Source organism: Rhinolophus sinicus, linkage group LG03, assembly GCF_036562045.2.
Source record: "Rhinolophus sinicus isolate RSC01 linkage group LG03, ASM3656204v1, whole genome shotgun sequence".
Taxonomy (NCBI): Eukaryota; Metazoa; Chordata; class Mammalia; order Chiroptera; family Rhinolophidae; genus Rhinolophus; species Rhinolophus sinicus.
In genome coordinates, this window is record NC_133753.1 from 125,206,255 (window position 1) to 125,230,001 (window position 23,747).

Here is a 23,747-nt window from a genome sequence, read left to right on the forward strand (position 1 = left end):
TTAATAGTCTAAAAGCCTCCTTCCTCTTACTGAACTTCATTTGCTTAGTTTATCCCCATCTCTCCCTATAATTAATTGCTTGTGAATCTTTCCAAGGTCTATAAAATATAAATTTAAGAAATTGTAAGTACATTTTACATTTTTTCTCCATATTTACATGAAAGCATACTAAACATACCTGTTGGGTTTTTCACTTAACTTCATTTCTTAGAGATATTTCTATGTCGGTGTAGATAATTTTCTTCTTCTTATTTTTTAATCAGTTATTATGTTTTCCTTAGTAAGGATGTACTACAGTGTATTTAACCAGTTTCCTATTGGTTGATATTTGGTTGGTTTAGATTGTCTGCTACTACAGACTACCACAAAAAGTAACCTTTTTAGTGTGTGGTGTGAGGTGTTCTCCAGAAGGCTACTCAACTGTCCCAACCATATTTATTATCACCTATCTCCCTTCAACATTTAAAAAAAAAATTAAACGCTGTGTTTATTAAAAACTAAATTCCCATTTATTTTATTTTTTTGTGTTCTAAAATAATTTCAGTACTTTGGAATTATCTACTCTTTCAAACTTTGGTAGGATTCCCTCTTAAACCATCAGTATCTTATGTTTCTTCCAAGGGTGGTGATTTGTCATTTTTTTCTATTTTATATGGCTATTGTCAAGGCTGATATTCAGCCATAATGCTCAGGTACAGCTAGATTCAGTTCTTGTTGTTTGAGGCCCCTGCCATAAAATTATCTGGAGTGTGAATCCTGATTATCAATCTCTTTAAAACTTTCTCTTTCTTCTCATGTCAATTTTAGCAAATTATGCTTTCTTTGAATATTATTAATTTCATCCCATTTGCAGAATTTACTTGGCCATGACTGAACAAAGTAGTGTCTTAAGGTTCCTTTCATTCTCTCTGTTTTCTGTGCTTATCTTCCCTTTAGCCAATTCTTATTTTGTATGCTTGCATTTTATCTCTTATATTCTTCTTCATTAGTTTATTTAGTGTTTTGTTTATTTTATATATTTTTTCCAATGAACCAGATTTTGGATTCTAACTCGTGTACTTCTGTTCTTATGTCTATGAATCTGTTAGTACTCTATCCTTTGATCTGTTAAGTGGTTCATTTTCTAATTTCTTAAAGAAGATGCTAAATCATTTGGGAAATGTTTTTCCTTAGCATTTTTCTAAATAATTATTTCATTTCCAAAATCATGGGACTGTTGCTTTCCTGAAGCAGACATTATGGTAGGCATAATAATTGGGTGGAACAAGACTGGGAGGCAGGCTTTCCTTTCGTGCACAGTCAGCAGAAAAATAGATACAAGCTTCAGAAGATTTTTTGATATAGACTTAAACATGTTTAAAAGAATTCTCATGTCAGTGAGGATGATATATAAATATGAGATTAAGTATCACACAGCTTGTACTTAGTAATCTCAGGTACATACATAAAAATTTTAAATTAGCCCTCAGTATATATTATACATATTTATAAAATTGCAATATGATCAAGGTACAATGAAACTGCCAGCTTTAAATAGGTATTGAGAATCTACTTTAGAATTACCAAATGTCTTCTGTGTGTACTAAAGGACAACAGACATGGAAGAAAAAAATCAATCTTGGACCACAAAGAGAGGAACACGTTGTACTTTGGTTTCTCATCCTAGTCAGTTAAAGGAAGAGATAGTAAGAATGAAACTAGTAAATAAATAAATAAGTAAATAAATAAATGAATAAATTGGATGTCGACAAAAGGAGATTAAATAGCAAGGGAAAGGATAAATAGGTGGTGAAAAGACAGATGGAGATGAATGGTGCTTGCTGGGACACAGAAAGGAAAGAAAGACAAAGAGCGAGAAAAGCAATACTTAAAATAGCAGAATGGAAAATTAAAGTTATAAGCAGAAAGAAAGATGAAAGAGACCAAAAGGAAAGGGAGAAGAAATAAATAAGAGTGGAGACATATGAGCATGAAAGGTACAAATGGAGAGACAGACACAGGAGAAGGGAAGACAATATGCAAAACAGAGGAGAGACAGGGTGGGGTTGACTCAAAGAGTCCTATAGGCTTTGAAAGATTAGTAAATGAAGCTTTTCATCAGAGCCTACGGTTCATCACATAAAGGACAACGATTCATCACTGATCTTTGAGTAAATGTTATCTCCTTATCCATTTTCTCACAACTCATTCTAGGTCCTAGCAATTAAACTTTGAGTCCCTGGCTCTCATGAGAGCCACAGTGGCACAGCAGCTTGGGCATCCATCCCTCTAGCAGAAACGCCTCAGTGAGGCATGGTTCCTGAGGTGACTTTCACATTGCACCATTCATGCTGTAGTGCATGTGAACAGAGTTCCCTGGAGTTGTGCATATTTCCAGCTCCAGTTTGTGCCAAACTAATCTCTGGGTACCACAGAGGTGAGTGGAGTAGGGCTGTAGCTCAATGACATCCAGACCACGGCTAGGTTGGGCCTGGATGAACAGTTTCTATTGTCTATTAAGGGTATAGGATATTTCTGCTTTTTAAAAAGTTGTTGATAAACAAATTTAAATCTAAATTATGCATTGAAAAAATGTCACTGGCTCACTAAACATTAACTGTAGGAAATTTTAGTTTTTCCATTTGCTTGATTCACCATCTAAGCAACAGTCCCATTGCTAGCTCCCTTTGTTAGTTCTTTACCACCTCCCACTTCCAGGTCCACAAACTAGAATTAATACAATGAATGAACATCTAAGCATGTTGAAGTTCCACAGGTAATACACAAAGACATTTAATTTAAAGCCTGTTGTATACTCAATTCTTTTTGACCTCTTAAAAGTCTTCATGCATAGGGTCGTATCACTAATCCCTCATCAAATATTCCTAGAAATCTCTATCTTTGTGTTTTCAAAAAATAGCAATGTGAAAGACAGCAAGAAGGCCAACATTTAAGGACTGCTATAAAAGAGGTGGCACATTTAAGAGGTAGTAGGACAGAAAATTGAAGATATGTTTCTTTATTTCCTTGGGACACTAAAGCATACTTATTTCAGTGTGAAGACCTGAAAATTTACTAGTAAGGAGAAAATGAAAGCTTCCTGTTTTTCAGGGATGGGGAGGGCTTTCTTAGTGATGAAACATCTACTATATCTCATGACCTATAATTTTTTCCAAAAACTTTTTTCCTCACTTGTGTTTCTAGCCTATAAAATTATTTGAAAGCAGGAATTCTGTCTTTTATATGTTTATAAACATACATTTTTCTCTGAATGACTTTCAGATTTGACTTCTTTCTTTTATAAAATTTTTCAAGAGGAAATGTATTAGTTTGCTTCTATATATTGAATTTTTGTTGTTGTTTCGTTTTGCTTTAAGTTAGTGGAACACGCTATTGGATGCATGCTCCTTTGGCCCCTCAGCATTTTTTAAAAAATGAAAAAAATCATCATGCTTCTTTACTGTATCATAAATGTTGCAGCCAAAAATCCAGGCACTTAGTACTTCTACTTCAAACCATAATATTTTCCTTTTCTCTCTTTGTCAATAAAACTGTCTTAAATTTACCTTAAGGCTGACAATTCAGAACTCTGAAGATACATGTTGGGTGCATAGATTCTGAGGTTTCTTGTAAGTGTATTTTCTAAGCTTATGCCTTGAATTGCTTGAAAAAAAAAGAAATCACAACTAATTATTTGCATATATGTAAAGACTAGGAGAATATTAATTTAAAATGTATCTCAGATCATATTTAGTCTGCTCAGACTATTATGTTAGAAGACTTCATTCATAAGACCAGCATCTGGGAGAGATTCCAGGTGAAACTAGCAAGAATAGACTGAGATCGTTTGTCATTTAGGCAGGACATTTTACACGGCTGGCTTCATAAACAGGGTGGTCGCACCTAAGGCTACTGGGTGTCCTCTGCAGCTTCCTTTATAAAAGGAGCTAACTCCCAAGTAGTAGAACCAGAAGTAGACAACATTTACTGAATGGTGAAAAGGTGGGGAAAAGTAAATACCACAATGTCCCATGAGAAAGGATAAAGAACAGGCTTTATTGGAGAGAGCAATACAATAGTTAGCAAAAAGAGGCACAGGGTCCCCATTTCTCATCATCACATTGAGAGTTGTGCTGGAGTAGGGAAGCAATTGGGCATTCACTGGGTTTATGTTTTGAGGGAAGAGACCCTGCCTGCCTGCCTGCCTGCTGCCATGTGTAATGTAAGTGTGAAAATGGACTTCTTAAGGATGAAATAATGTACGAAAATGATCTTCTTAAGGAAGAAATGAACATTTTGGGCTCAGTTGCCAACCCATCAGAAGTTGGGCATCAGATGGATAGGGATGCTAAAAATGCCAGCTGCTCAAAAAATGCCAGGAAGTGCTATTGGGAAGTGCTCTTAAAAGGAGGCCATTGGGCTCCTTGGCAAGTTGGGTTTGGGAGAAACTCCATCAAATCATATATTCTATAGACCCCTGTTCTAGCAGCAAGTTACCTGGCAATTCAAGATGAGTCTCCGACGTCATAGCTGATCAATTCTGTTTGCCACCACACGTGAGTCCATTTTATAAACAAGGTACTGTGCTAAGCACTACCCTCAGATATAGATAAGATTATTTCATCCATTTTATAGATTTTATATGTCTTAAAAAATCTCCATTTTATAGATGTGGATATGGAGAAATTAAGTAATTTGCTCAAGGAGTCATAACCATTGTGGGAATTTGAACATAAATAAATGCATTGACTCCTCACTCTGCCACGCTCCTTTTTTCCCCTCATGTGAACTTTCAGCTGATGTCCAAGCCTTGAGCAATTGTTAAAAACTTATCTTCAGGTCATAAGAAAAAGCTTGTTATTATTATTATTATTATTATTATTTTTTTTTTTTTCAATTTCTGTCTCTTGGTTTTCAGTACTTGATTTTGATGGAGGGACATTTTTTCTGGGCCCTGCATCTCTAGTTAATATTAGGAAATCTATGTCAAGGAAAGGCACTTTCTAGAAAGTCAGTATGATTTTGGCTAAGGCCAATGGAGGGAAAAATATGTATAATATATTATTATATATTACATATAACTCTCTATATGATATACATATATATAGAGAGGTATTTAAAAAAGGAGTTTCAAAGAATTCTTTGAATTTTAAAAAATTGGTTAGATCATCACCTGAGATCAATCATCTAAAGTATTTAAACTTCTAGAGATTGAAGGGCTATTGGAAGTGAAATCCAATTGTCAGTGACAGAACAATGCTTCATACATTCATTCTCAATACATGACTCAGTTTACCTGAAGTCTTGCCTTAGAGATAGGTCAGTCTCTATCTGTCTTCTATTGTCTCCTATCCTTTCCTGCCTTTCCTTTGGAGCCTTGCGTTCTAGGTGTTATCTCTGGGGCCATACCTTTAGCTGCCACTTTTAATGCAGTGGTTTTATGCTTTTAAGACAAGTGTCCAGCTTCAATACAATCATCAAATCGAGGAGTTCTCCATTCGTAGTGACATGATTGGATGCAGAATCTTAAAAATTGCATAGGTATCAAACTGAACTGGGTTAGATGTAAAAACATTCTATGCGTTAATTACAAATCAACTAGAATAAAAATGAAAGCCCTATGGAAGACAGAAGTTGTACAACAGAAAACAAAACCAAACTCTGTATTTTTCTTTTGTGTTTTGTTTTGCACGTGCGCTTTGCTCTTTCAAAGAAAAGGGCAATGTTCAGCTTGTGAGTAAACACTTTTCCAGTGGTGGGCAAACATGTATTATCCGCTTAACTAAAATGTAAAATTGGATGTGCCATCAATCGAATTAGTATAGCCTCCCTGTTTCCTAGGGTCTCCAAAAATATGAAGCCAATCAGTTAAAGGAATTAATCTTTCCCCATCTCTAAATGTCTCCCTGATAGGATCAAGTGCTTGATCAGACATATGAACACTTTCAAAACCTTAGTTTTCAGGGCAGTTGCTTTCTGTGCACCTGTCAGAGCAAATGTTGCCCCCCAACTAACCCAGGAGATCTAGCCCAGGAGGTCTCTTGCTATGGAATTAAATGACAGGCAGGAAACAGAACTCCTAATAGGTCTATTCCTTTAGTAAGCATTAACTAAACATGCCTGTGCATGCATTGTGCTAGTCACTGAAAATGTAATACAAAGACAAGTAAACGCTGCTCAAAAGTGTGATTGATGGCTTTTTGTCCAGAACTACTACTGGTGTCTGTAGCATATTGGATTTCTACCATAAAGTCATTTGGAACTTTGCACCCAGTTTTCTATTTTTTATTTATTTATTCATTTATGCCATAATTATTGATTGAGTGCCTAATATAGGTCAGGTACTATGAAAGAAAATGTCTCAGATAAAATAGTGAATAAAAATAGTTACAGTTGTATCCCAATGTAACTTACAATCAAGTGTAGGAGATAGATGTATATTAAGATCACACAAATCCATGTAAAAATCACACGTACGTGTGTTAAATCTCCATAATGATAAGTGCTATGAAAGAGTGCTACATAGTGTATAAATAATAAGTGTCCTGAAGGCGAGGTACATGGTATTACGAAGACATAAAGTTGAGAGGGGGGTTCAAGTATGCTAAGCAGAGGGGCACAAGATGTGCAAAGCTCACATGGTGAAAGGGATCATGGAGCATTTAAGATGCAAGGGGATGAAGTTGTAGAGGTGCTTGGGGTTTTCAGTTTCAACTTAGAAGCCACAAGAAGGTGCTGAATGAGTTTTATGTGGAAGAGTAAGGAGTGGACAGAAGAAGGGTGTTTGTGTTTGTATGTGTATGTGTTTAAGGTATGATATGATCATAGGTGTGAAGTACTATTAGCTAAGTGACCTTGGGCAAGTCACTTTACTTCTGTAAACCAAAACGTCTTTGTCTATAAAATGAGGTGATGATAGAACATTTCTTGTTGGGTGGTTATGAGAAATTAATGATGCAGTCAATTAAAAGTGCTTATTCCAGTACCTGGTACAGCGTGAGCACAAAAATTATTCATATTATTATATAAATAAATATGTAATAGAATGATTATAAATGTAATACAATAAATATATTGGCATATGACTAATCAATACAATAATTATATTACTAGTAGTATATCATAATCATTTTCACTGTTGCCATTGTTGCCTTTGTTGTGTAGAGAAAGTACATAGGATTCTACTGAATGTAGTAAGTAAGGCTGGTGGCAATAGAAATGAAAAGGCAGATGGATTTACATAACACTTGGAAGAAATGCAACAGGATTTGGTGATGATTACATATGAGAGAGTGAGGAGAGGAGAATGTGTTTTCCTGGTTGAACAACTAGTCCCATAGCAGTGCCGTTCACTCACACAAAGAATGATGGAGAAAAGAAAGGTGTGGAGAACATCATGGGTTCATTTTTGGACATGTTGAATTTGCAGTGATGCTTTTGAGTTCTTTAAGTGGAGATGTCAAGTGGGCAATGAGTTGCACCGTTCTGTGATCAGGGAAGAAGTCTGGGCTGAGTCATTGAATGAGGGTGGTGATTGAAGTCCTCGGTAGAGGCAGCTGTGCCTCAGGAAAGGACACCAAGTGATGTGAGAGGCAGGCCTAGCACAGAATTTTAAGAAATGCCAATATTAAATATCTGGATACAGGTGAATGATAGCAAAACAAACAAGAAACGAAAAGTTCGGTACAGCTGGAGAGGTAGGAGAAAATCCAGGAGGATTTATAACAACTTGAGACAAATTTATGGAAGGTTGTGATAACTGTAAAATGTAACATAATAATGTGTTTACAATTTTATAGGTGTACGCAAATGTTCATTTCAATTTCAAGGACAGATAAGGGAGACTTCCCTAAATAATCTACCCAGATAGTGATAGAATCTCCCTCTTTGAGTATCTCTGATCATCACCTTCTTCTCACTGCACAAAAAAATTAAACGCAGCTGGCAAAACAATTGCAAAGAGTTGTTTATATATGAAGCATACTTCCAACGACTTTGCAGTATTTGCTTAATGGGAGAAAAAGTGCCAAACCAGTGCATGAAGCTTTCCAAGTTCATAGACAAGATCCATTGAACAGGAAGGATATGTGATATGTAACATAGTAATATGTTATGCTGTATATAATATAGGTATATCTATGTACACACTACAGAAATGAATTTCTGTTCTCTAATGAAACATTTGCATGTATCAAAATACCAAGAAATTATGAAGGTAGATTATCACTTAGAAGCAAAACTTAATGGCCTTTCTGGTTATTTCACAGGCCTACAGGACTTTAAAAAATTATTAATCTTTCCTATTTTTGTTTTAAAGATATGATTTGTTAATGATATACTGATATCATTAGCAATGGAATAGTGTCTTCTACAGTTTGTCCAACAAACAAGTCACAGAGATATGCACTTACGGGATTAATCTCTCCCCATGACTTTTAGAACCCCATACTCCACGTCCTCTATTTTCATTTGAGAAAGTAAAACTCATCCCAACAAATTAAGCAGACTGTGAAAATGTTCATGCCGAGGACTGCTGTGAAATCAGAGAAGCTCAGAGCAGGTTTAAACGTCCTTTAAACCAACTCTAGGTATTATGCAATATGGAGTCCAGTGGAGAATAGCAATGACCAGAAGGAGGGTGTGATGGAAGATACTAATCGGGAGAATGAGAGATGGTACCAGGAATGTATGCAAATTGTGTGACACATCTTCATGTCTTCATGTATGTCTTCATTATCTCTAAACTACATTGCTGCTACATTTCTAGAATCTAGGCATTTGTTGATAAATTTGGTGCATGCTGCAGATATGTCTTTCTTCCCCAAACTTTAATTTTCACATTCTGAATGCCCTTTTCATTGTTTTTCTTTGTTTTTTGTGTGTGTGTGTTTGTTTAATCTTCCACCTTAAAATGATGCATCGACATCCAACACTAATCATGCCTTATATTTTTAATAAATTGTCATATCCATTTATCATTCTCAACAGCTTCCACTTGCAATGCCAACTCTGTCACTGCAATATAAGATCAGTAATTGCTAAGCATCCATCATATCTAAAGTGATATGTCACTACATTCTTGGCTGTTCACAACAGTTCACTAACCTGGGTCTTGTCGAGCTAGAACTAATGTCAAGTGGTCCCTTCTGGTTTTTTTTTTTTTTTCCTAGATAAAACTATTCAAAGGAAAAAGCCTATCTTTAGCATTGTAATTTTACTAAACCATTTATATAAGCAAACCAATATTGTCAAACAGAAGTCTAAGCACAGCTGGCTGATAAATCAACCACCCATTAGCATAGTGATAGCAAGCAAGGAGAGCTTGTGATACATGAATCATAACAACAGCAAAAAAAGTCCCACATAATGATTTCAGTAGCTTCTTTTCTTGCTGGGCTATAAATAGCATGTAATGCATCCAGCAGTGATTTTCAGGAGTCCTTCTTAAGGCCAAGTATCAAAAAAAATTGACATACTCATCCTCAATTCCTATGGTTCTTACTCCTTCAAACCTCACCTCCTGTCCCTTGATAAAACGTAGGAAAAAGGACAATAAACAATGAATTCCACTTGAAAGTCAGACAACTTCCCTTACAGTACCATATCAGGCTGGGAAAAGTGACAGAGCCCACGGGCTTGGGCTGGGCACTTTACCCTACTCTGAGAACCTGGGCCAACCCCTCTCTGTTAATATTCTGTATACTGACTTCTGAGAAATTTTAGTCAAGTATGAGTTGGACTAACCAGACCGAAGACTTTCTAGGTTTCTTTTCAGCATATCAGTGTACTTTAGCAGTGGCAGTGAAGGTGGGGGAGGCAGGGGAGACGTGGAAGTGGCAGCAGAAGCAGCAACAACAACTGAACAAGCCTGGGCTCCCTAAATTTACCAGCAAGACCCTCTGCTTCATTTTGGAAAACCTTCCAGCATCTCTACATTCATCCTAGTTGTCCTCAGTCATCACATAGCACTGTTGTTGCACAGAGTTCTAAACACAGCTGGCCAAAGAATCAACCACACATTAAACATACTGAGATAAAGCAGGAAGAGGTTGTGACTAGTACATGCCTATAAAAGGAAAAAATATGCATAAAATAATTCACAAGCTCCCTTTTCCCCTCTCTTGTTCAATTTCATATACCTTTCTATTAATAATCCTGATGTTATGGAAATCTTTAAGTTCTGGATGCTAGAATATCCAGAATATCCATTGATATTATACAAGTCCAGAGAAGACCTGTGAGTAGTATTACTGTAAATTTTTCCACTGCTGGCTTAGTAAGCAGTCACTTCAGCCCTGTATTTCAGAGTTTTGTTGCCATTAGTTCAGAGGTGTTGGAGAGTATGATAAAGTGATAGGCCCAAAGTAGTGGTAATTTGGCTGGGACATACAAAAGAAAAAATACAATTGCTTTTTGGAAAGATGTATACATAAAACACTATATATTTAGGAAAGAATATACTGAAATAAATGGAAGCACAAAGGGAGTTCTTAAGAAGGCATTTCCCATGGTCAGGGATGCATCGAATCCAGCCATGGCTCAATGGGGTTTCCAATCACCAGGAAATTACTCAGTGTTCATATGCTTTGTTGCTGAGCAAGCCTCACTGTCAGAGAGCCGTATCTTTCACCTTTAATTGTGACTATACGTTATTGAATGAGTGAGAATCAGACAGGAGGGCAGTTAATTTGATTGATGTAGACAGCCAAAGTGGGTAATTCAGACCCCTGAAATTCCCTTTAGGACATGAATGATCCTATTTGGCTGTCTCAGTGATTTACAATAGTGGGATAATTGCCATATTTTCTCTCTGCATGTGGACATCCACCTCTGATACTGTTTTTTCAGCTCACTTGCTTCTAGATTTTACTGGGGACTAAGATGAAAAGGGCTAAAATTGACCATTAAATACATTATTCGAGAATATTTTAAAAGTAACTAGACTTAATATGAGGGAATACTGCCTTTCACACACACACACACACACACACACACACACACACACACACACGTAGAAACAACCAACCACCACCACCACCACCACCACCACAATTAAGGTTGGTGAAAAAAAACAAAGTCAATTTAACACTCACCGGAATCTGTAAGGTGAGACAGAAAGTAAACTTCTAGTCTTCTTGTATAACTGGGACTAGAAAAGATAACTATGGTTAGCACTGTCTTGAAAGAAAACAGTTGCTACTATTAGGGAGTCACTGGGGATGAAACAAGCCCAGAACAATAAACACTCTCTGCGTTTTAACGATAAGGGGATTTCAGGAATTAGGGGTACAGGTCTGACTCGGGCATGCACGCAGGCCGCGGTGTGGTACCCAACACGTTGCTCCACCTCTCATTCTTTTCCCCCTCATTACCACTCCCTTCCCTCTGCTTGAATTCTGGTAGACATATACTTGTTGGAGGACATCAGGGGTACTGCAGACCTATTTTTTCTTCCAGCTAGGGCCAGTGTGAATGATTCAGGCTAGTATATCATGTTGCTTTGCTTCCTCTTGTCCCCTAACCATCATGATCACTGCAGGGTCTTGTCCTTGGCTAGGAGCTGGGGAGTTCCCTTCCAGCGTGAGGAGGCCAACTAGCCCAAACTATCACCAGCTTCAAGAGCCATTCCCATGGAAGAGCCATAGAAGTCATTCGGTCCAGTGCCCTTCTTGTATTTGAGGAAGCTAAGATTTCACAAGGTCACTTAGGAGATAAAGAACAAGACAGCAGACTTAGGATAAGAACCCAAGATTTCCTCACTCATAATGTGGTTCCAAATTTGAAAAACTCCCATGGTTTTGATAGAGATGTTCCAACACTATAATGGTTGAAATAAACTCTTTTCAAAGAGCACATGGATAGGAATCAACTGAAATTTTGTTAACTTTCTTGAGCTAACATTTTTAGGAATACTTGTATAAAAATAAATATGTAGTTATGTCCATGCAGGAATTTTTGTGTTATCTTTTATGCTACAGCTATGCTCTCCCCATCCCAGTATTAGCATCTCTTGTTGAAAGCCCAGTATTTTAAACTTATAAGGAAGCACTTTCTCCTGCTCAAGCAGCTATATTAAAATGAGTTCTCCATATTTTTTGTTGTTGTTCTGATTGGTCTTCTATAGTTCTACGTCTCAAAGGAAAATTTTGATAGAGCGTAGTAAAATGTCCACATTATAAGATGAAAATGAGTATAAAAACTACAACAGTTAATTAAAATGTCAGTCTAAAGTGACTATTATATCTAAAGATAGACAAATAGCTATTTCTATTTTTGGCTGCACAATGCATCCTGTTTCATACTTATAAATGGCCTGATTGATTCAGGCTTATAAACTGCCAAGATATTTCCAGGAATATATTGCATGACTTATAAACAAACAGGAAGAAGAAAGGAAAAATAGACACATATAAAGGCTCAATTATCCCATGTTCTTAAACAATTTTAAGGGTCAGTTCTTTGGATACGGAAGATTCAAAGGAATCATTTTCCTGTAAAAACAGTCACATAGCTCCTTTCAATGCTCAGCCATTTGACAACCACACAGATTGTTTTTAAAGTAGAAGATAAAGTGAATGAGAACATTTGCTGAGCCTTCAGCAGCAAAATTTAAGGCCTGCTCTGTAGTTTTGAATTGAAGGGCTAGAAGAATGGTATTGTGAAGAACAAAGATCTTGGCCAGATTTGTCCCATAGAATTTCAGTGTAGGCAAACTGGGTAAACTAGGCTCTGGGTGCACATAGTTGAAGCATCTGGATGAAAAGTGATTATAAGTCATTCAATTAATTTAAGTTAGTGAGTTTCACAATGATACACATTTTTGTTGGTCTGTTGGTCCCTTAGGAGCCTAATTTTTCCCTTGAATTCTGTACTCAGGTGTACAACCACCTACAGTTTGTTTTCATTTAGATGATCTGACAACAGCTCAAGTTTAACACATCCCAAATTTATCTTATCCATCTCTGATCCAAACCTGCCCATTCCATTATTTTCTTAGGAAATGGAAAAATTCATCTTTCTATTAACTAAGACCTTGAAATCATCCTTGTCCCTATTTCGCTCACATTCTCTGCTCAATCTATCAGACAGTTCTGTAGTCTTTACCTTCAAAATATTTCTAAAAAATTTTTCACTACTTCTGTTTCCACCTGATTCAAAAAAGAAGAAAACAAATTGATGTTTGAGACAGGACAGTCTAGCTGTCAAAGCAGCTTTTGTAAAGCCTTGGTAAGAATAGTGGGCTGAACATAGCTGAAATTTTTCCTGTAGGCAAGGCACCTTGCTAAGTGCTAGAGATAGAGTGATGAATCAGATGAAAATGCCGCCCACCTTCATATAATTTATAATCTAAAATGGAGGATGGACCAATCCACAAGCCTATGAGGTAATTACAGATTATTTTAATTCCCATGAGTGAAATTGAAAACAACTGGAGGATTCCATTTTAGATAGCCAGGAATTATCTCTTTGAGGGAGTGACTTTGGGTGCAGACCTGCTGCAGGAGAATGTACCTGCCTTGCAAAAGAGTGTAGGCAGAGGAAACAGTGTTTGTAAGGCCCAGGTGAAGGAAAAAATTCACCATGTGTGGTAACTAAAAAAGGTGATCAGTATGGCTGCAGAATAGTGAGTGAGGGGACAGTGGGAAGAGGTGAAGTTGTCACCTATGGAGCTATAACTCCAGATAAGAAATTCCACTTTCATTTTCGTATAAAAGGAAATCATTGGGAGTTTGTTTGTTTTTTTGACATTTTAATCAGAGGAGGAATAGAGCCCTTTATAGAGAACAGTCTGAACACGAAGACTGAGTTAAACTGACATTTCTCCTATTCCTTGTATCTCCTTTTCAAGGTGTAAATGATCTAGGTTTATACTAAATGTGTTGAAAATTCCTTTGCTGGCACCTATACTTCCCAATCACTGACTGAATTTCAGTGTGTATCTACAACTGTGTTATTTGGCCAGAGTTTCAGCCCCGGGCCACAGAAGAAATTCACTGGTGAACAATTTCTGGCCTGATGAGGGCAACATTTGATCAATTTATTCAATGGGATTGGAATAATCAAGACTAGAAAAGTATCTAAGAAACTATACAGATATTTTTAAATTTAAAGTCTAAAAGGCTAGGCTCTTGAAGTTGGTCTTTAATGTAGTTATTTTGCTTTATAAAATGTAGATATTTGCATGTATTTGTTTAAAAATCATACACACACACGCTCCATAGAGAGTTTATAGCAAAAACAAAACACATACATACCTACAAACAGGATTTTTAAAAAAAATTTATGTCCTAGCAAATATTTGTTTTTATACTTATGATATCTGCCATCCCAACAATGACAATAACATCATACATATCTGTGGTAGTCATCTCTTTTCCTGTGATCACAACATCTCAAGCAATATAAAGGAAATTTTCCATTTTGAAAATCTGAGATTTTCCATTTCAAGTCTACAGTTCATTTTATGTTAATACATTTTTATACTTTAGTCTTTCAGAGTATTCTACTAGCTGTAAAATAATTTAATACAGCTCTATTAAAAACAAAACTAAACTACTGTGCTTCACCGAAAATAAGACCTAGACTGACAATCAGCTCTAATGCGTCTTTTGGAGCAAAAATTAATATAAGACTCGGTTTTTTTTTAATCTACTGTAAGATCGGGTATATAATGGAATGGAATGGAATGGAATGGAATGGAATGGAATGGAATGGAATGGAATGGAATATAATACCGGGTCTTAGATTAATTTTTGCTCCAAAAGACACATCAGAGCTGATTGTCCGATTAGGTCTTATTTTTGGGGAAACACAGTAAACAAAAGTTTATTTCCCTACAATATTCTCAATACAGATAGACCTAAGCAAATTGGTTAAATAAGGTAGAGCTCTTTCCCACCTCTGATGGTGCTTGTTTTCCACAACCACCTCTTATATATTTTGCTAGTTTCAACCAGTGGTTTTTGAGATGTTAGTTTACAATGTCTTAAGAGTTTTTTTTTTTTTCTAACAGTTACTGAAAATTTCATGGAGGTCCCTGCAAGGCCCAAAAGCTATTGACCCCACAGAATGAATTTTTAATGGGGGAAATTCCAGGAACCTAGCCAGCCAAATCATGTGGGGCAATTTGAGGTTTGGAAGGCCTTTCTTTCCTTAAATTATATCTACCATGAGAAGCGTTAAAATGATCACCTGTGCTGCCTTTATCCTAAAGCTATACCTGCCTGCAATAAATTTGCCTCATGAAAAATTATCCTCTAACTTTGTAATGTAGGCATCCAAAAGTTTTTATCCTTGATTATACTTAAAATGTCATCATAATTCCCTCTTAGGGATTATATAACATTAGCACAAGGATAAAGAAGTATAATGATTAATTATAATAAGACTAATTAGTATTTACATTGTACTTTTCTCTTGCAATTCCTTTATAAACAGAAGCTAATTAATAGATGAGGTGCCAATATTTTGTTTTCAAGGAGTTTCACGCTTTAGATTATAATTTATTTTTAGCTCAAGTGCTTCTTCAGCATTTTTCTTCAGTATAGCATAGTGCAACAGAAGGCAGATAGTTTTCTTTTCTGTTCCACTGTAAGCAGGTAAAAGGTGTTCAGACCACTTATTACACTGATGTATGCTTGCAAGAGCCCTAGAAACAGTGGAAAGAATGTCATATTCTTTGAAGGAAACATTATAATGGGATACACTGAGTAAATTTATTTCAGAAATAAAATTCTTGTTTCTATACAACAAACAGGTAAAGAGTGATTTGTAAACAAACCACACCATTTCATATCTTGTGTTTTGACCAGTCTATCAGGATTTAGAAAAGTGGTCAAAGTTCTTTACACAGTGGAGGAACTATTTATATGTCTAGAGCTATTTATATGTCTAGAGCTATTTATATGTCTAGGACTATTTATATGTCTAGAAAGTCTTGCACTTTCACAACATGATATTTCTGCAGATTTCAGCTCCCTAGGTGGTCTTGTCAGCCCCATGATCAGCAGTATGTTTGCCATCCTCAACTTGAAGTGTAAATTGTACTCCAGCCTTGCTTTTATCCTTCAAACTACTTACTGTGACTAACCATTTGATGTCATTATCTCATAGTTGTTTTGTTTGTTTCTTTGTTTTTCTTCCTTCTGTTTACTTTTGGACTACTTTGCTTCCTTTTCTTTCTTTTTTTTTATTTTAGCTTTTTAAGATAGAAACTCAGAGCATTGATTTTAAAATTGCTATTCTTTTCTAAGGTATATCTTCAAAACTACAAATTGGTCTCTAAACTCTGCTTTAAGATGTATTTTCATTTTAACTGAGTGCAAAATATTTTCTTATTGTACCTGTAATTTCTTTGAATCATGGTTATGTGTAAGTATACTTTGTAATTTTCACTTATGTGGAGGATTTATAGCTTTCAGTTTTATTCACATCAAATTTAATTCCATTGTTATTAGAGGTCGTACTTTGTAAAATTTCAATTTTTAAAAATATAGTGATACTTTTTTATTGTCTATATTAGTAAATGCTCCAGGTGCACTTGAAAATAGTATGCATTCTATAGTTGTGTGTAGTGTTCTATAAATGTCAAATTAGCTCAAAGTGGTTGATAGAATAATTAAAATCTCTGACTTTAATAATTTTCTAAAATATTTGTTCTAGTGCTATCTATTATTGAGAGAGGGGTGTAAAAATCTCCACCTATAATTGTAGATTTGACTATATCATGTTTACTTTCTGTCAGTTTATTGAATCTCTCCTATTAAGTACACATACATTTATCATTTTAATTTTTCCTGAGAAATTGACCCTTTTAATATAAAAAAAGAACAAGACAAACAAATGAGAAACAGAAACTCATAGACACAGACAATGGTTTGGTGGTTGCCAGAGGGTAAGGGGGGTGGGGGGTGGGGGGTGGGAGATGAGGGTAAGGGGGATCAAATATATGGTGATGGAAGGAGAACTGACTCTGGGTGATGAACACACAATGGGATTTATAGATGATGTAATACAGAATCATACACCTGAAATCTATGTAATTTTACTAACAATTGTCACCCCAATAAATTTAATTTAAAAAAAAATATTGTGAAATATCCCTCTTTAACTCTTGTTAATCTCCCTTGTCTGAAAATCTACATGGTCTAATGTTAATATCTCCATACCTTCTTTAGTGCTTACCTTTTTCATGATACATAATTTTAACTTTTCATACTCTTTTACTTTCACCATATCTGTGTTTTTAAACTTAAAATACTCATATATCTCTTATAGACAACATATGATTAGGTCTTTTTTCAAAAAAGTCTAGTTTTACATTATTTTCCTTTTAATTGGAATCTTTTATTCATTTAAATTTAATGTAAAAATTGTTATGACTGGATTTAGAGCTACCAATTTTTTTATTTGTTTCCATCTTTCCCTCTCCCACTATTCCTCTTTGTCTGCCTTATTTTGGGTTAATGGAATATGTTTTACTATTCAATTTTATATCAACTATTGACCTTTTTTGTCATAGTTCTATTTTATTTTATATCATTTAGTGGTTGTTTAAGGTATTACAGTATGTGTCTTTATCATGTCAAAGTCTTCTTAGTATTATACACCTTATATGACAAGTAGGGACATTGTAAAGACTCTAGATTCTGGTAACTTCCTGTGAAGAGTTTTGACTTTTGTGAGTACCAGCAATTTGATTGCTGTGGAGGTTTGGTTTTTACTTTATTAGGAGGGCCTGTTTCAGTTTACCTTTAGTCTTAGGGAAAAATTCCTTAGTTCTGGAACATAGTGTTTACCCTTAAGGTGTATCTTTTGGATTCTAATAGTCAGCTAACAGTTTGGCCAAGCTCCTTAGACCTAGCAGTATGCAAATTCCAAACTCTTTCCTGCAGTTGTCAACAGCTTACATTTCTGCTCAGCACTTCAGCCTTCCAGCTGCTCTTTAGAGACTCTTCTACCTGTATTCAGTTCATACGTCATCCAAGGATTGCAGGGGCATTATATACAGATTTTCAGGCTTTTTCCTTTATGGTGCCCTGCTTTCTGGGGTTTCCTTTATTAATTTCTAGCCACTCTGGAAGCCGCAAGCTTCATCCTGTGACACCTAAAGCAATACTCCTGAAGGTTTTGCTTGAGTATTAGTCACTCTGAATCTGGGAAGACTGGAATGTGCCCTCAAGAGAAGTGACATAAATGTTTATATCACACAGTTGCGTTCTTTTTTCTTTCAAGAAATTAACTCCCTTCAGTTTGCCTGCTTTTGGTTGCTCTCCTGTGCCTTTAAATAGTTGGTTTCTATATTTTATCCAGAGCTTATGATTGTCACCTCAGGGAAGTTAATTCAAATTAAATTATGTTGTTATTCCCAGATCTGGAATGGGAAAATGATGATGATTATTATTTTTTTTAATATTAAGCCTCCCTTATGAAAACAGCTGAGGAAGATTCTGAGCCACACAGGGCTTAGCAAGTCATATCATCTACTGATGCACAAACTCTGTGCAGTGAGATAATCAGCCTTTAAAATTTTTTTTAAGTCAATTCCATCATCAGCTTTATTCTTATGTTGAATCAAATGATGTGGCTATGGGGGCATAGTTTATTGAATAAAGCAGACATTATTGTTTTATTCTTGCTTTGATAGGAAATTCATTTTATGCATATGATCAGGGAATATAAAAACTTTCAGATTTGGGGATACCTTATTTTATATATACTCTACATAATTTTCCATGCTTATTTCAAGAGTCTTTAACTAAGGTTTCATAAAATAGATGCATTTGAACCCAGTCTCTTCACTTATTTTTTGTTTTCATGCACTCCAGTTTGGCTTATATGACTCCAGTGGTTGGATGCTCAACAAATTAATACCTGCAGGCCTAGACAAAAACATAAATGCGTAAAGCTGTTCAGCACAGGGAAATATTAGAGTTCTGGAGAATGAGGTGGATTGGAGAAAGCAGTCACTCTGTAAAAGGTCAATCTCACCAGTTTTTGCCATATAAGGGATTTATGGGCCAATGTTGCCAGATCTTCCACTTATAAGAGAAGCTGAAAATAAGAATTTCTATGCGAAATTTTCTGATTATTAAAATATTCTTCAAGTCAAATCAAACATGTCTGATTAGTGTCTTAGTGAGTTTGGGCTGCTCTAACAGAATACCATAGACTGTGCGGCTTAAACAACGAACATTTCTCATAGTTCTCGAGGCTGGGAAGTCCACAATCAAGGTTGGCAGATTCAGTGTCTAGTGCAAGCCTCCTTTCTCGTTCATAGCCAGCCATCCTCCTGCAGTGTCCTCACATAGTGGAAGGGGCAATGTTACTCTGCGGGGTCTCTTTTATAAGGGCACAAATCCAATTCATTAGTTCTCTGCCTTTATGACCTAACCACCTCCCCACAGTCCCATCTCCAAATACCATCACATCGGGGATTAGAATTCAACATATGAATCTGGGGGAAACATATACATTCAGTCTCTAGCAGTTAGTGTACAGAGTCCCTGTCTCTTTAATTGCTTATTTATTTCCCTTGTTGTCTCTTCTTCCCTCTGCTCATTCTTCCTCACTCACTTGGAATACTCCCTCATTTAAGTCTATTCAAATTCTGTTTTGCAATGCGCAATTCAAATTTCACATCCTCATAAAGCTGTTGAGAGTCTTCAGTCTTTGTTGTCCACCTTCCTCTTCTGTGAAATCTACATTGTGTGTCTTAATTTTACTGCTTTTGTGAACTGTGAGTTGTGTTTCAATTTCCAACATCTTTATTTCTCTTATAGGTTTTTAATTTTCTTTTATCAGTGAAACTGTAGAACGGTTATTGATTTAGAGGAGATCATAGATAAATATCCAATCCAAACCCTGTATTTGACAGATGAGAAAACGAAGGCCCGGTGAGTTAAAGGACTTACCATTGATCAATCAGAAAGTTAATGGCCAGGATCTCAGGAATCCAAACCTCCTCTTTGTTTCTTTTTCCACCAAAACCACAACACTCCGTCGATTTAGGACAAGGTACTTTTTCATTCAATATCGAAGGATGGATTTATTCTGTTTCTTCCTCTATGTTTTCTCTTCTTCCTGAGGTAGCTGAATGACTTAGAATCAGATTCTTTAGAGCCAAAAAGATAAAATAAAATACATTTTCCCTGAAATTGGGAGTAATTTATGGCCTCATTCAATCATTTAAATTTGGTAATGGGGAAGATTATAAGTCAGTCTAACTCTGTTGTTTGCAAAATTTTGATTTTATAGTTATCTATTTCCCCTTATGAGTCTTAAAGATGAGGAAGTATCCTAGTTGTGAAAGAACAGAATTTTTCCTCTCATCTGAACTATCCTCATAAATTCTTAAGCAGAATTAAATTTTATGCAGAAAACTCTAGCATTGTTATAACAGATATATAGTCTACTCTAGTATGCATTTGCCTTTTGAAGATAGTCATCATACCACATGATGGCATCCTAAATCAATTTCTGTAAATGAAACACTGAAGTAAAAACATTAGGCTTTGCATACAGAAAACTTACGCTTTTCTAATCCAAAAATCTAGCTGAGTAACATTATTCATGAGCTTCAATTCATTAAAATTATTTGTAGCTTTTTTGTTCAGCGCCTATGAAAAAAATAGCAATTGTTTTTATGAAAAACAACTGCATTCACTATCATTCTGAATTGCTAAAGAGCTTAAATAATATATAGTACAAGTAACTTTAATACACTCACCTAATTTTTAGCACATGAAGAATAAAAACTTTATTAAATAAAGTATAAAAAGTTTATTGCACATAGTTATCTGGGAGAGCTTTAAAAAAATCCTTATGTCTAGGCCCTATCCCAATCCCATTAAATCAAACTCTGGAGGTTGAATCCAGATATCACTTTTTAAAAAAAAAACTTTAGGTGATTGCAGTATGCATCCAAGTTTGAGAACCACTGGTAGAGATGGTAGAAGAATGTTGACCTTAAATAAGGAAAAAGTGAACTAGTTTATACCATAGATCTCTCTTTTACTTTTGCTGTAGGCTATGAAATTACTTAACTTTTCTAAGCTTCAATTTATTTCATGTATTATTTGATATATGAAAAAACATATAATGTCAATGTAAGTAATGAAGTTCAATTAAAATAATACCCAGGAGCCTATCATAAAACTTCAGAACTAAAAATTATAATGTGTGCTTCTTATTAACAATCCTATCTACCTGCTTGACCTCTTAGATAACCACTGTCCTAAGTTTTGTATTTATTTTCACTTGTTTTTGTGAAAATATTTATAACATGTGTTTGTTTCCATGAATAGCATATTAACTAGTATAGCTTGACTTTATTCCTTGTAAAAAAATTCCTTACTATATATAGCATTTAGGATTGGTTATTTTTTGTTCAATCAATTTATGGTTCAGAGATCCTCTCATTGTTTCATGTAACTAAAGTAATTCAATTATTTTCACAGAGTTATAATATTTTATAATGGGGATATGCCATAATGTATTTTTCAATGCTTCTGTCAATGGACTCTCAAGATTTCTTCTTTTTAATTTTTGTTATTGCAAACAAAGCTGCTCTCAACATTTTTATATGGACTCTTGATGCACTATGTGGTATCGTCTCTCTAGGATGTACCCAGGAGTGGGATTGCTGGATCATAGGATATGTGCATGTATAGCATTCAAGACAGGTTGTATCCTTCCATGTCCCCAAATAGTTGTATTGATTTATGCCCTTACCACCAGCTATAAGACTTGTTACTGCTTCACATTCTCACCACCACTTATTAGTGTCAAACATTTTTTATTTTAGGAAATCTAGTGGATGAACAGTAGTAGTTCACTGTAGGGATTTTTAATGGGTTTATTTACTTATTTAAAAATTTTCATTAAATTTATTGGGTGACATTGGTTAGTAAAATTATATAGGTTTCAAGTGTACAATTCTATAATACATCATCTATATGTTGCATTATGTATTCACCACCCAGAGTCATTTCTCCTTCCGTCACCATATATTTAACCCCCTATAACCTCTTGTACCAGCCCCACTGCCCTTACCATCTGGTAACCACCTAACTGTTGTCTGTGTCTATGAGTTTTTGTTTGTTTGTCTTATTTTTTTGTTGCTTTCAGCTTTATATGAGTGAAATCATATGTTTCTCAACTTTTTCTGTTTTGCTCATTTTGCTTAGCATGATAGCCTGAAGATCCATCCATGTTGTCACAAATGGCAGTATTTCATCTTTTCTTATGGCTGAGTAATATTCCATTGTATATATGTACCACATCTTCTTTATCCAATCGTCTATCAAAGGACCCTTCAGTTGTTTCCATGTCTTGGCCCCGTGAATAATGCTGCAATGAACGTAGGGGTACATATATCTTTATGGATAAATGTATTCAGGATTTTGGGTAGCTACCCAGGAGAGGGATTGCTGGGTCTTATGGTAATTCTATTCTTAACTTTTTGAGGAACCTCCATACTGTTTTCCATTGTGGCTGTACCAATTTACATTCCTACCAGCAATGTATGAGGGTTCCTTTTTCTCCAGAGCCTCTCCAACAGTTGTTATTTCTTGTCTTGTTGATAACAGCCATTCTAATGGGTGTGAGGTGGTATCTCATTATGGTTTTGATTTGCATTTTCCTAATAGCTAGTGAAGTTAAACATTTTTTTTCTTACATCTGTTGGCTGTTTTTATGTCTTCTAGGGAGAAGTGTCTGTTCAGGTCCTCTGCCAACTTTTTAATTGGATTGTTTTTTGTTGTTAAGGTTTATGAGTTCTTTATATATTTTGGATATTAATCCCTTATCAGAGGTATTGTTTGCAAATATCTTCTCATATTTTGTTGGTTGCCTCTTTGTTTTGTTGACAGTTTCTTTCGCTGTGCAGAAGCTTTTTAATTAGATATAGTCCCATTCATTTATTTTTGCTTTTTCTTCTCTTGCCTTTGAAGTCAAATTCATAAAATCCTCTCTATGACCAAGGTCCATAAGTTTAGCACCTATGCTTTCTTCTATGCAATTCATTGTTTCAGGTCTCAAATTCAGGTCTTTGATCCATTTGAGTTAATTTTGGTATATAATGACAGATAGTAGTCTAGTTTCATTGTTTTGTATGTGGTTTCCAATTTTCCAGCACAAATTATTGAACAGGCTATCTTTTCTCCATTGTATGTTTTTGGCTTCTTTGTCAAAAATTATCTGCCTAAATATGGGGGGTGCCAAAAAAATCTATACACATTTTAAGGGATGTTAACACTTTGGTCAACATTGCTTAAGCAGTAGTTCACTGTAATCAGCGTCTGGAAGCTGATGGTAACCACTTTGAGCACCTCTTGTAATTGCAGAAGTCAAACGTGACTTGTATTCATCTTTCGTTATTGGTATATATAAATACAGTTTTTTCTTTTGTTAAAATGTGTATATATTTTTTTGGTCTTCTCTGTATATGTGGGTTTATTTCTGGGGTCTCAATTTTATTCCATTGGTCTGTGTGTCTATTAACTTATTTTTATATATTTATTTTCCTATTGGTGGCTTCCTTTGAAATGCCTATTCTTGTCATTTTTTCATTTTTCTTTGGTTTTTTCATAATGAAAATCTGTAAAAAGAACATTCATAATAGTAAAAAAAAAATCTAGAAGTAAATTCAACAAAAGATGAACTAATCTTTATACAGAAAATTTTAAATTTTTTTGAAAATTATTTTGAAATCCTGAATTAAATGAAAAACTATATTATGTTCGTAGAAGAGAAATTTGATATCCTAA

General features: G+C 35.2%; 1 protein-coding gene across 1 annotated transcript in view; it reads left to right on the forward strand.

Moving 5' to 3' along the window:
* The window catches only part of TMEM232 (transmembrane protein 232), a 166,993-nt gene that overhangs the window by 85,814 nt on the left and 57,432 nt on the right, over positions 1–23,747 (forward strand). The gene's annotated exons all lie outside the window — the stretch shown is intronic.